Source organism: Podarcis gaigeae, assembly GCF_964106915.1.
Source record: "Podarcis gaigeae genome assembly, chromosome: 7".
Taxonomy (NCBI): domain Eukaryota; kingdom Metazoa; phylum Chordata; class Lepidosauria; order Squamata; family Lacertidae; genus Podarcis; species Podarcis gaigeae.
The window spans coordinates 21,127,430-21,138,953 of NC_139683.1; the positions used below are offsets into that span (position 1 = coordinate 21,127,430).

Here is an 11,524-nt window from a genome sequence, read left to right on the forward strand (position 1 = left end):
CCGTGAACTTTGGCTGGGCTTCTGACACAGCAGCAGTAAATATTATGGAGGTGACATGACTGTGCTCAAGTCAGGCAATGGCTCTGGTTTCACAGCCATTATTTGCAGGGATGAAGTCATCCTCTGTCCTTAAGGTCGTTTCCCACCAAGGACAACCCAGAGGTTTTTTTTTACTGCTGTTTTAGACTGAGGTAACCAGGGCTTTTTTTTCAGCCAGAACTCACGAGAACTCAGTTCTGGCACCATTCAGGGGGATTCCAGGACCTCTCAGGTCAGTGCCATTGCCATTCTAAGAGAATATTCACAGTTTGTTCAGGCACCTCTTTTTCTATAATAGTAGCACTGGAGGTAACCATGGTTAACCGATCATGAGGGCACTGCAAGCACTGGTGGATGGGTCCCATTGAGACCAGGAGGGTGGATGGCAGGGAGGCTGCCAGAAGGTGGTGCCAGACCCAATGAGGTCTACAAGGGCAGCACTGAGAAAGAGGAAGAAGAAGATGACAGTCAGTGCCACCCCCTTGACTGACAGTAAATAAGGAGGCAGGGATATCGGTGCAGGGGCTGGTTGGAGTCTGACTGAGGTTGGCGGGATGGTCTTCCATTTGCCCGAGTGGACCAGCCCTCACTGACTGCATTTCTAGCTCTTCACTCTTGGTTCCCCTCTTTCATTTTCATTGCTAACCATGGTTAGTGTTACTTATGTACCTTAGTAAGGTAAAGGGACCCCTGACCATTAGGTCCAGTTGTGACCGACTCTGGGGTTGCGGTGTTCATCTCGCTTTATTGGCCGAGGGAGCCAGTGTACAGCTTCCGGGTCATGTGGCCAACATGACTAAGCTGCTTTTGGCGAACCAGAGCAGCGCATGGAAACGCCGTTTACCTTCCCGCCTGAGCGGTACCTATTTATCTACTTGCACTTTGACGTGCTTTCGAACTGCTAGGTTGGCAGGAGCAGGGACCGAGCAACGGGAGGTCACCCCGTCGCGGGGATTCGAACCGCCGACCTTCTGATCGGCAAGTCCTAGGCTCTGTGGTTTAACCTACAGTGCCACCCACGCATACCTTGGCCATTGTCAAAGCCTAGGTGAGCAAGCCAAAATTGCAAGGTCAAGTTTATTTATTACGTTTATGCACCACCTTTTCCTCCAAGGAGAGCAAAGTGTGCACGGGTTCTCCAATTCCCTGTTTTATCTTCACAACAACACTGCAAGTCGATGGCTGGCCCAAGGTCACCCAGGAAGCTCCACAGCCGAGTGGATATTCAAACCCTGGTTTCCAAGGTCCTAGTCCAACGCTCCAGCCCTTGCACCCCACGAGCTCTCATGCTGAGCTGGGAGAGGACAGCAGTTCTTCCACTTTTTACTTTTTCCTCACTGAGAGAAGGTGAGGTGTATGCTGGCTGGGACTGGTGGGCAGCTGTAGTCCAAAGGATCTGGACAGCAACAGGTTGGTAGGGGCTGATTTAGGTGTGTATGTGTATGTGTATTTTAATGAAATGAACAGGTTAAAAGATTATGAGTCCAAGTGTGTGCATGGATATCAATTTAATAGTGTTTAGATTTTTTTTTAGTTGCTATTTTGTTAACATTGTTTTGAAGATTATAAATGCCTTATTGATTTCCTAATCATATAATATGACATGCTGTAATTGTGATATTTAGCTTATTTTTAATTGCTGGTTTGTTCCATAGGTTATAATTGTTTTACTGATGGTTTGTTACTTATATGCTTTATGCTGTACTTTCTGCTGATCTATTACCTTATTGCTGTTTATTGTTTGTAAGCCACTTTGGGATTTGTTTGAATGGGAAGCAGCATAGAAATACAGTCCATCAGTCATTACCTTTTGACCTGCCCTGGTATGTCAACTGAGCTGATTTTTCACCATTACTGGTAATAGTTTTAGTGCTTTGCTAGTTTTAAATCTTGTTGGTTTCAGTGCAGTCTTTAATCACATTTGATGCTTGCATTAATTCAATGTAAACTCCCCTGGAAGGCAGCATATAAATTAAATAAAATAAATAGTAGCATGCAATGGGTATTTTTATTTATACAGCAGAATAAATCTGCCGTCATGACACATGCTGTCTGCACTAGTAAAGCAGTGTGAAGTGGCAACCTGTCAGGATCCGTTTCCCTGCAAAATAAAACACAAGCTTAACTGCCACATACTATTTTATAATTCCAATGAAATTCATCCATTTAAAAGGAAGCATTTAAAACTTGGCCTGCACAACATAAGATGTGTGGGCTGATGAACAGACCTTTCCTTTTTATTTGGGATCTCCTGGAGGAATTCAACTATAATTTGTGGTCCTTTCTTACATGAGGGGAAACAGCTAAGCCCCACTTCAGACTATCAAACCTGATGGATGGGTTTGTGGGGAAATGCCTGTGTCACTGCTTCCCCTGGATTCAGAGGTACAGGGTAGCCAAGTGGTACCTATTTTTGCAGGCAGCAACCCATGTCATTCAACGTGAAAATTCCTAGGAGAGTGTGTTTGTGTGCACTGGCTGCCTAACTCAACAAGGAAAGTTGATGGAGATGAGGAGGAGGAAGGGGAGCAAGGAGAGAGAGATGAAGCTTCTTCTTATATGAAAAAGAATCCTGTGGAGTATGTGGGGGCCTGTGAAAAAATGGACACTTGATGATCGAGGGTACAGGAGTCCAGCAGAGAGCTTCACCTGGAAGTCCCTTTTTTTGGTTGTATTACATTGTACTGTCAAGCAGCAGTACATTAGGTGAGAAGTAAGCAAGGTGGAGTTAAGAAGATCTAATGTCAGCTTTGTGCCAGTTTCTCAGCCCCCTGTGCAGCCCCCTCTGTCACTGAAACAGGACTATTGCAGCAGCTGCTGTCAAAAATCTAGCACAGAAGCTCATAATAGCAACCCCATAGCCACACCTCCAAGGGGAGTCCAAAAATGCAGGCAGCAAGGTCCATAAACTACCCAGCTGCTATGTGAAGATGTCATCACTTCTGGGGTGGGGGGAAGTCTCAGAGCTCTGTTTTCAAGAACAGCAACATTCCCACTGATTCGACTTCACATTTCACATTATTCTGCTGCTGTTTGAATAACCCAGCTCAAGGGTTTCCAAACTTTGGTCCATGGACCAACAATGGTCTTCAGGCTTCATTCAGGTTGCTTGCAGCATGACCACATTAAATATCCACATTGATTTTAATACATATTTCTATTGCTTTGATCATTTCTTGTATTGTACTACAGTTCGAATTAAATGGAGTGCAAAATTTATTATAATAGAAAACCATATGAGAAATAAAGAAAGCCATAAAAATACAATAAAAATTCTACAGCATCTAACACGGTGCACTGCAATTGCTGCAACATACAGAACAATTATTAAGTGGTTGTCGGGCTGGGCAGAGGAGGAGGAATGGTGGAGACTGCCTCCCCATCCTGGCCCTTACAGAGAAGAGGAAGAGGGAGACAGTATAGATTTACAACAGGAGGTTGAGGGAGGTCACAGCTCAGAGGCAGATGAGGGGGGAAGTTGGAAATAATGGGAGAGCCAGAGCAACACCCAGCTGACATGTTGTCATTAGAAAGCATTCCAGACCCTCCATCTCCCAGAACCCGGCAAGCCTTAAAAGTAGGAGAGCAAAGAGCTCAAAGACAGAGAGCACTTAGCAGGAGGTGGTGATGATGACAAATGAGGAAGTGGGAGGGGGGTGGAGATTCACTTGGGATAACACCATTATCCAAGAAGTTCTATAGCCTCTCTCTGTAAAGTTTGAACTGAAAAAGGACAGTAAGAAACTTTTCCTTGTCTTTATACTTTCCTAGGCAACCAGCTGGGAGCCACTGACAGCATTCTGACAGTGATTCACCATATAACATTTACTGCACATGTAACTTGTAACTTGTTAAGATACAGTTGTGCATTTATCCACTCCATGTTTACAGTATCTCCAGGCTTTGTCTTGCACATGGCACCTTAGTATGTTTGTTGTTTGAATGGTTACAAGTCTATCTCTATTCTAGCTATTATTCCAGTAAATTTGGTTTTATACTTATAAGCCAGTTTGTGGTGTTGTTGTTTTGTTGCATTATTATTACTGTCACCACATTTGATACTTTGTGTATATACTTTGCAGCAGTTCACCAAGACCACCAGCATTTTTCAAGTTGTCCAAGGAGAGAAAAGTTTGGGAACCACTGACCTAGATTGGGAAGCTCTGTCAAATGCACCGAACCAGCTGTTTTCGGCATTGCGTTCTACATTTGGGAAGATTGTGGCAGATTCATTGCAAGCAGCAGTAGCACAGAGCATCCAGCCAAAGCAGTGATGCAAAGGGATGGGATGGGAGTGCATGTTCAAAAGTGCCTTTTCCTAATATTGATAATTCCATGTGCTCATATGCACACACACACACATGTGCAAGTTATATAACTTAGGAAATAAATTTTAGTTGGGTCTGGTGTCACGAGCCAGCCTTTTCCCCTCTGAAAACATTTCTGTGTGGACAGTACGTCTCCTGCTTTGGAAAGCAGCAATTCCACTTGTAAATCTTGCTTCTTGACAGACAGGGTTGGAAGGAATTTAAAGCAAAGATGCCTAAGTGGTTTCAGATGTAAGGGCACAGTATGTCTTCCTGTGGTATAAATGCCAAGATAGGGAGAGACTTTAAAAAAATGGTTTTGGGTTACTGAGCAGATCAGTAGGTTGCTGCTATCTTGTGTTCACCAAATGTGTTTTTCCAGGCTGGCCTTAGGTCTCACATGCACTGTATTCAGCCTATTGCGCACTCTGATGTGGTGTGACCTTATCAGCCCTGAGGACACCTGAACTCTCAATTATGGCCAACTCACCAAAGAATCTGAAATAAGCTCGACATCGTCCTGGCTGCATGAGTAATGTATTTATTTAGCCATGGGAGAGAAATCCATCTATGTCAGCTCTGAAGTCAGTCCCTCTTTTCAGTTCCAGCCATTTATAATAGGAACATGCAGAGCTGCCTCATACTCAGACTGACCATCTAGCTCAGCATGGAGAACCTCAGAACCAGAGACCAAATGTGGGACATTATCTAGGCTATTGGCACTCACAAGTAACACCTCTCAATGTGAGCCAAGCTGCACTTGGCTGGAATGTGTCCTTGAACCCTAATAATATTCCCTGCTTGCTTAGATGTAGAGTGGGAGGGGTGAGTAGAAACTAGCCTACTGTAGAAACGACTGCCTCCCTCCCTACAGACCTTCTTGGGTGTTAACATTTGCTGAGGAGGGTGTTTTCCCGGTGGTTCCTCCACTCTGAGAGGCTTCGGGGGTGGGATGGCTCAGGAGAGGGCACCCCCCACCCTGAGTTGTGGAACTCCCTCACCTCAGATGTGCATCTGGCACAGCTTCCAATGAATACTGAAGAAGCACCTCCTTACCCTGGCTTTTGTGGTATCCACCTTGTTTTATTGCAAGTTGCTTGAAAAGCTGTTTATAATCTGGACCTTGGTAAGTTGTTGTTGTTGATGATGATGATGATACTTCATCACTCTACCCACTTTAGCCTCTGGCATGTGGCTCCTTGGAAGGTTGTCCTTGGTCTACACCAGGGTTTCCTAAACATGAGTCTCCAGCATTTAGGGATGGTGACTCCCATCATCCCTAGCTGGCAGGAACAGTGGTCAGGGATGATGGGAATTGTAGTCCAAAAATAGCTGGTCCACACTATCTAGCGCATCAGCATTTCAGGCATTTCAGATCTATCTGGAGACTGAACTTTCTGCATGCAAGGCACATAATCCACCATTGACCCTTGACCCTTCCCCATAGAGCAGAGATTATTTGCTCCTGCATCTCATCCATACAAGCCATGCTTTGCTTCATGCTTTGCACAAGCAAAGAACTGTGAGAGGTTATGTATAGACATAGGGGTTTTTTTCACAAGTTGCTCACTGTTCTTTCAATTTGTTCTAAGTCATCCACCAGGGGATATGTGATCCTCCCTTGTGTAAGTATTCTTTTACAGCCCCATTCCAATGGTGCTTACACTTCTCTAAGTTTAAGTGTGCATAGCATTGCAGCCATAGTTATTTTCTTGAGCAAGATATAGGGTTGGATTCAACTGACCTGGCTCACTAGCAGAAGCTAGTGCAAGGACTCCCATCAGCGCAACAGGTCTCCCCTCTCTCTTTCCCTCTGTGCCTCCCCCAAATCTGCTCTGGAGTGTTGGGAGACCCCTGAAACAGCACACAGGGAGGGAGGGGCAGGACAGGAAAATGTGGACTAGATGGGCCGCTGGCCTGATCCAGCAGACCCTTCTTATGTTCTTAACTTAGATTTGAATGAAGGAAGGAGAGATTTGCCCTGGCAGCTGTCCTTTTGCAAGCTCATGAGATTCCATCTGGTTTATTTAATGAAATACTTTCACCTAATTCGTTACTTGCAACTGTTTGAGAATTTCAGCTGGGAAGATTTGCATGTGTTCTGAATCCTGTGGCATACCAAGTTCTCACACTTAAAAAAAAAAAAAAAACCTAACCGTCCTGATAAGATTTCTGCCCTGCTCTCTGATTACAGTCTGGAACAAGGTTTAACTTCCACATGATCAGTGTTTGTTTGTTTTTTTGCTAAGCCATCATGATCCACAGTAGACAATGCAGTCTAGGACTCATGTGTTTATGGGCATAAAATATTTCCCTGTGCATCGAGAAGAAAGCCATCCTCTTCCTGACTGGTTTCTCTCTGCTCAAATCACCTCAGTCCCAGTTAATGCAGTTGACTGCTGAGTAGATAATTCTGTGCTGTACTTCCACCAGTCTGAGTGGATCACAGACTTACATCCCTCCTCATGCCTTAGGGCAAAGCTGGCACAACGTTCAGGTTCTCAGGTTCAGGGAAGGTCCATAGCTCAATGATAAAAGTGTCTGCTTTGCACACAGAAGATACCAAGTTCAATCACTGACATCTCCAGCTGGAGCTTATGGGAATGCTCCCCTGCCTTGGAAACCATGAAGACCTGTTGTCAACAAGTGTAGACAACACCCGTGGTCCATTCCAATTCTACAATTCTATGATTGTAGTGGTCTGAGTCTTAGACTGCATTGGTGTCAGGGACTGGACTCAAGAGGGCAAGATGGAGGAGGAGGAATGGTGGAGATCACACACACACACACACACCTTTTCCTGGTGCTGCAAGAGAAGAGGGAGGCAGCCTTGATTTACAGCAGGGCTTTGAGGGGTTGGAGGAAAGTCAAAGCTCAGAGGTAGACGAACAGAGAAGTTGGGCTGTGTTAGAAGAACGGGCGGTGGCGCTGCAGCAGGGCAGCCAGATGACACAATGTCAATAGAAAGTACTTCTGATCCCCCTTCTCCCAGAACTCGATGTTCATTAAGAGCTCTGGAACAATGGAATCAGAGACATTTGACCATGGGGGATGGACGGACCGTAAGGGAAGATGCTGCTGCTGGGAAGAAGGGAGGAGGAGCCTAATTTGGAGCAACACCATTGTTAAGGCTTGTTGTGTTCTTTTGTCTCTCACTATTAGAATTGAATAAAACTCATTAAAAAAGGACTCTACCTTGTTTTCTCTGCTCTTGCTGCAACTGGGGGAGGAATAGCTTTCCCAAAGCCTTGACAGAGCCTTGACAATTGGCTGCATTGACTGGCCCTGAGAATGGCAGACCTGTTCTGCCCCAGTCATGTATAAGCTGGGGGAACATGGAGGAGGGCAGAGAAACAAGACACTTTACTTCAATCTGGAGGTTCAGATATCAGCTCTAGGAATCTAAAGTTTGGCACTCCCTCCTGTTACGTATCAAGGTGGGCATTGTCTCTGTTATAATCTCGGCACCTCATGAAGACCTTTCTCCTCCCACAAAGCTGTTACGTGGAGGTTTTCATCCCAGTTGCACAAGAGTTGAACTAGAAACGATGCTTTTATATAGCTTTTAAAATTGTAAATGGCTTCGGAGTGTTACATGGGAAGCGATTTACAAATGAGATTAAAACAAGGAAATGAACCTGAATGTTGAGGGCACTCCATAATGAGTAATATTTGTGGAGATGAACAAAATGATTTATTCTTATATCACCCAGCACAGGATATTTATCCTGTTTTGCCCCAGATGACTGCAGAGTTCAGAACGAAGACAGCACAAATAACAACACAGCAGTTCACAACTAAGTGACCAGCTTCCAGAACCAGAGGTGATTTGTCCTTAATGTCAGAAAAGACAGGTTCTGAGGGATAAAGTATGTACAGGTCAAGGACAAACAAGCTATATCTTCATTAAATAGGACTGCAGTGACAGAAATCAGAGGTGGACTGATTCATCGTAACATTTCCTAGCTTAGATTTTTCAGCCTATTTGCATTTTTGCCATGACTTGCAACTTCCTCTTCTTCTTCTTTAATCGAATTAATTCCTAAACAACGAACAGAGACAGGAAAGTACTATAATCCCTAATGATTTTGCAAATAGTCAAGTTTGTATTTCAGGGTTGTGTTCAAGCACCAAGAAAACCTGAGGAAATAAAAATGCCATAGCCTGGTGCCCAAAAACTGACAATGTTGATGCCAGGAGCCTCCCAAACTCCTGGCACACATCCACTTTAGGATCTTTTGATATTGAAACCTGAACAGCCTCCAAAATCTGGCACCTCAAGGATCAATAAGGACAACAAAGATTAATGGTATCAAAAGCCAATTAGTACCTACACACACAAAAAGGGAACAGATGTTCATACGCGCTGTTGGTTCTAAAAGCCTCTCTAAAAATATAGAGCACAAGTAGGATGCATTACACCTTGCCAAGAGAAGAGGGGCTGTGTGTCCACAGCAATAAAGATAAATTATTCTGAAACATCAGCCTTAAGAGACCCCCAAAACACAAAAAAACTGCCAAAGGTGAGCATGTGAGCATGTGGGGGACTTTGTGGAAAGAAGCAAAGATGGGCACAATTTGTTGATTTTAATAAATAAGATTAGTTTGGATGTGATCGGAAAAGGACAAAAAGTCCAGTTATGGAGAGCTCCACTCTCGGTGCCCTGATCTCACATAATTTCATGCGAACATCTCACCTGAAAAAGTGCTTTTCCCTCTGGAAAAAGAGTGCTTTTTGGGAGACTGCAACCTTGCATGGTCCCGAACAAAGCATATATTATGGGCTCCATAATCTTGCACGGAAGCACAGATGGGAAGATGTGTGTCCCCGCTTGGGCACTCAATATGTTGGAGGGCATGTAATGTCTATCCTCATATTTCAGACATGTATTTATATGGGCGGCTTCTGAAACACTTGACACACCAAAATCAACTTTAAACTAGCATAAAATGCAATTAAAACAAACAAACTGAAAGAGAAAACAGTATAAAACAGGCATAAAATCACTAAACCCTTTGCCAGCCCTGAAGTCCTTTGCTTCTCCCACAATCTCCTCATTCACTAGCTAATGACACAATCATATTCAAGTGACTGGCTGACTAACAGCATTCGACTCCCTACGATAGAAAACAGAGGGTTGATTCAGAGATTGCATTCCGGTGGGACAGGAGTTTTCATCCTCACAGAAATGCTGTCTGTGAGTAAGAACGATAAGAATAGCATAGCTGGATCAGGCCAGAGGTTCATCATGATCTCTTTTTTATTTTCATTACACTATTCCACAGCATTCATTTCAGTGCAAAGGAATGACAAGACAAAAGGGTTAAAAGTAGCAGGACTTCCTGTTTGAGTAACTGCACTGAGTTGTAAATGGGGCTGTCTGTGAAAACTGTCCAGAAATATTAATTAATCCAGAATATGGCTGTGAGGTTGCTAACTGGTTCTCAAGTTTTAGCTGCATCACTAAAAAAATTTTTTAACTTGATTTATTACCATATAAGTTTCTCTGACTTGCTTTTTTATTATATGGCAGCCTATAAGGGCTGGGGGGAGGGGAACCTAGACTCCTTCAGTTCTGTCTGTTCTTGGGCAGCTCACAGAGTGTAAATTTAGCTCTGATATGACTACAATGAAGTTAGTATGCAACCAATGATTCATTTGCCCCATTTGAGCTCTCAGTTGATGTCATTTGGGAATGGCTGGCTGACCTGCTGAAATGCCTCAGGCACATAGCACGGAAAAACAAGGGAATCTTCTCTCGTTACATGAGAAACATTATATGCTTTTGCAAGCAGCTATTTTATGAACGACCACCATGAAATAATAAATCACTTCCTCAAAGTAAACTAAGAAAACCAATTGAAACTTGCTATTGCTGTTCGGTAAATCACACTATGCATCTCATTAGTTTAAAGAATGCTCAGGACTTAGATCATTCTGCACAGGTAAGGCTTTAGTCATCCAAAAAATGTCACGATGACCACCAGCTTGGATAGGATTCAGACAAATTCATTGAGGATAAGGCTTTTGATGGCCACTAGCCACATGGACTGCAAGAAGATCAAACCTATCCATTCTGAAGGAAATCAGCCCTGAGTGCTCACTGGAAGGACAGATCGTGAAGCTGAGGCTCCAATACTTTGGCCATCTCATGAGAAGAGAAGACTTCCTGGAAAAGACCCTGAGGTTGGGAAAGATTGAGGGCACAAGGAGAAGGGGACGACAGAGGACAAGATGGTTGGACAGTGTTCACGAAGCTACCAGCATGAGTTTGACCAAACTGCGGGAGGCAATGGAAGACGGGAGTGCCTGGCGTGCTCTGGTCCATGGGGTCACGAAGAGTCGGACACGACTAAACGACTAAACAACAACAGCCACAATGGCTATGTTATACCCCCCAGTGTTGGAGGCAATACACTTCTGAATACCAGTTTATGGGAATCCTAAGTGGGGAAAATGCTCTTGCACTCAGGTCCTGCTTACAGGCATCTGCCTGGCCACAGTGAAAACAACATCCTAGATCAGATGAGCCGTTGGCCTGATCCCTCAGGGCTCTTATGTTTAACCATGCTTTTCTTCCCATTCATAGGTTGGGAACTGTAGTAAACAAAGAGTGAACTGAAGGGAAAGAAGCCTACAACACACTTGGGATAGAGACAGGCTATTTTTGAATGCACAGAATCATGGCCCAAGCCAAATCCCGTGGTCACTGCAAACCTGCAGTATTCAGTTCAGCTGTGCATGCAAAAAGCTGCTTTATTGATGAATAAGAGTGATTGACTTTTTAACTGATTGATAGCCAGGATATTTCTGGCATTGTCCAATTCCAAGCGTTTTCATTAACTGATTTGCCTTCTTCTAACAGTGCAAAGAGCGAAAACCATCCCAATAAGCAAATTCCACTACATAAACACGTTTTACTGTCAAACCGAATGCATGACTAAGGTACCTTTAGAGAGGGCACATACAGGTGCTGTTAATTTCCATCACAGCTGTGGCTGTCCTGCGTCATCCATGTTTACCATATCCAGTGTCCCATCTGCTGCGGTGAAATGCAAGCCTGGGCTTTTTAAAAAAAGAACGCTGTCAGAGTAAGGATCCTCTTTCCATGTGAGAAATGCTTCCCATACTTTCCAGCATCATAAATCCCCACCACCATCTATTTAAATCCCTACCA

At 44.0% G+C, this 11,524-nt stretch overlaps 1 long non-coding RNA gene across 4 annotated transcripts; it reads left to right on the top strand.

The window, feature by feature from the left end:
• The first annotated feature begins 300 nt into the window (after positions 1–300).
• Positions 301–4,454, top strand: LOC310849028. 4 transcript variants are annotated; one of them, XR_014566745.1, is made up of 3 exons: positions 301–348; positions 1,154–1,449; positions 4,122–4,454. It is a non-coding gene; the product is annotated as an uncharacterized lncRNA (long non-coding RNA). The 4 variants fall into 4 exon arrangements; XR_014566746.1 differs by lacking the exon at positions 301–348 and adding an exon at positions 423–506; XR_014566747.1 differs by lacking the exon at positions 301–348 and adding an exon at positions 424–531 and having other exon boundaries at positions 1,154–1,469.
• Positions 4,455–11,524: the final 7,070 nt, after the last annotated feature.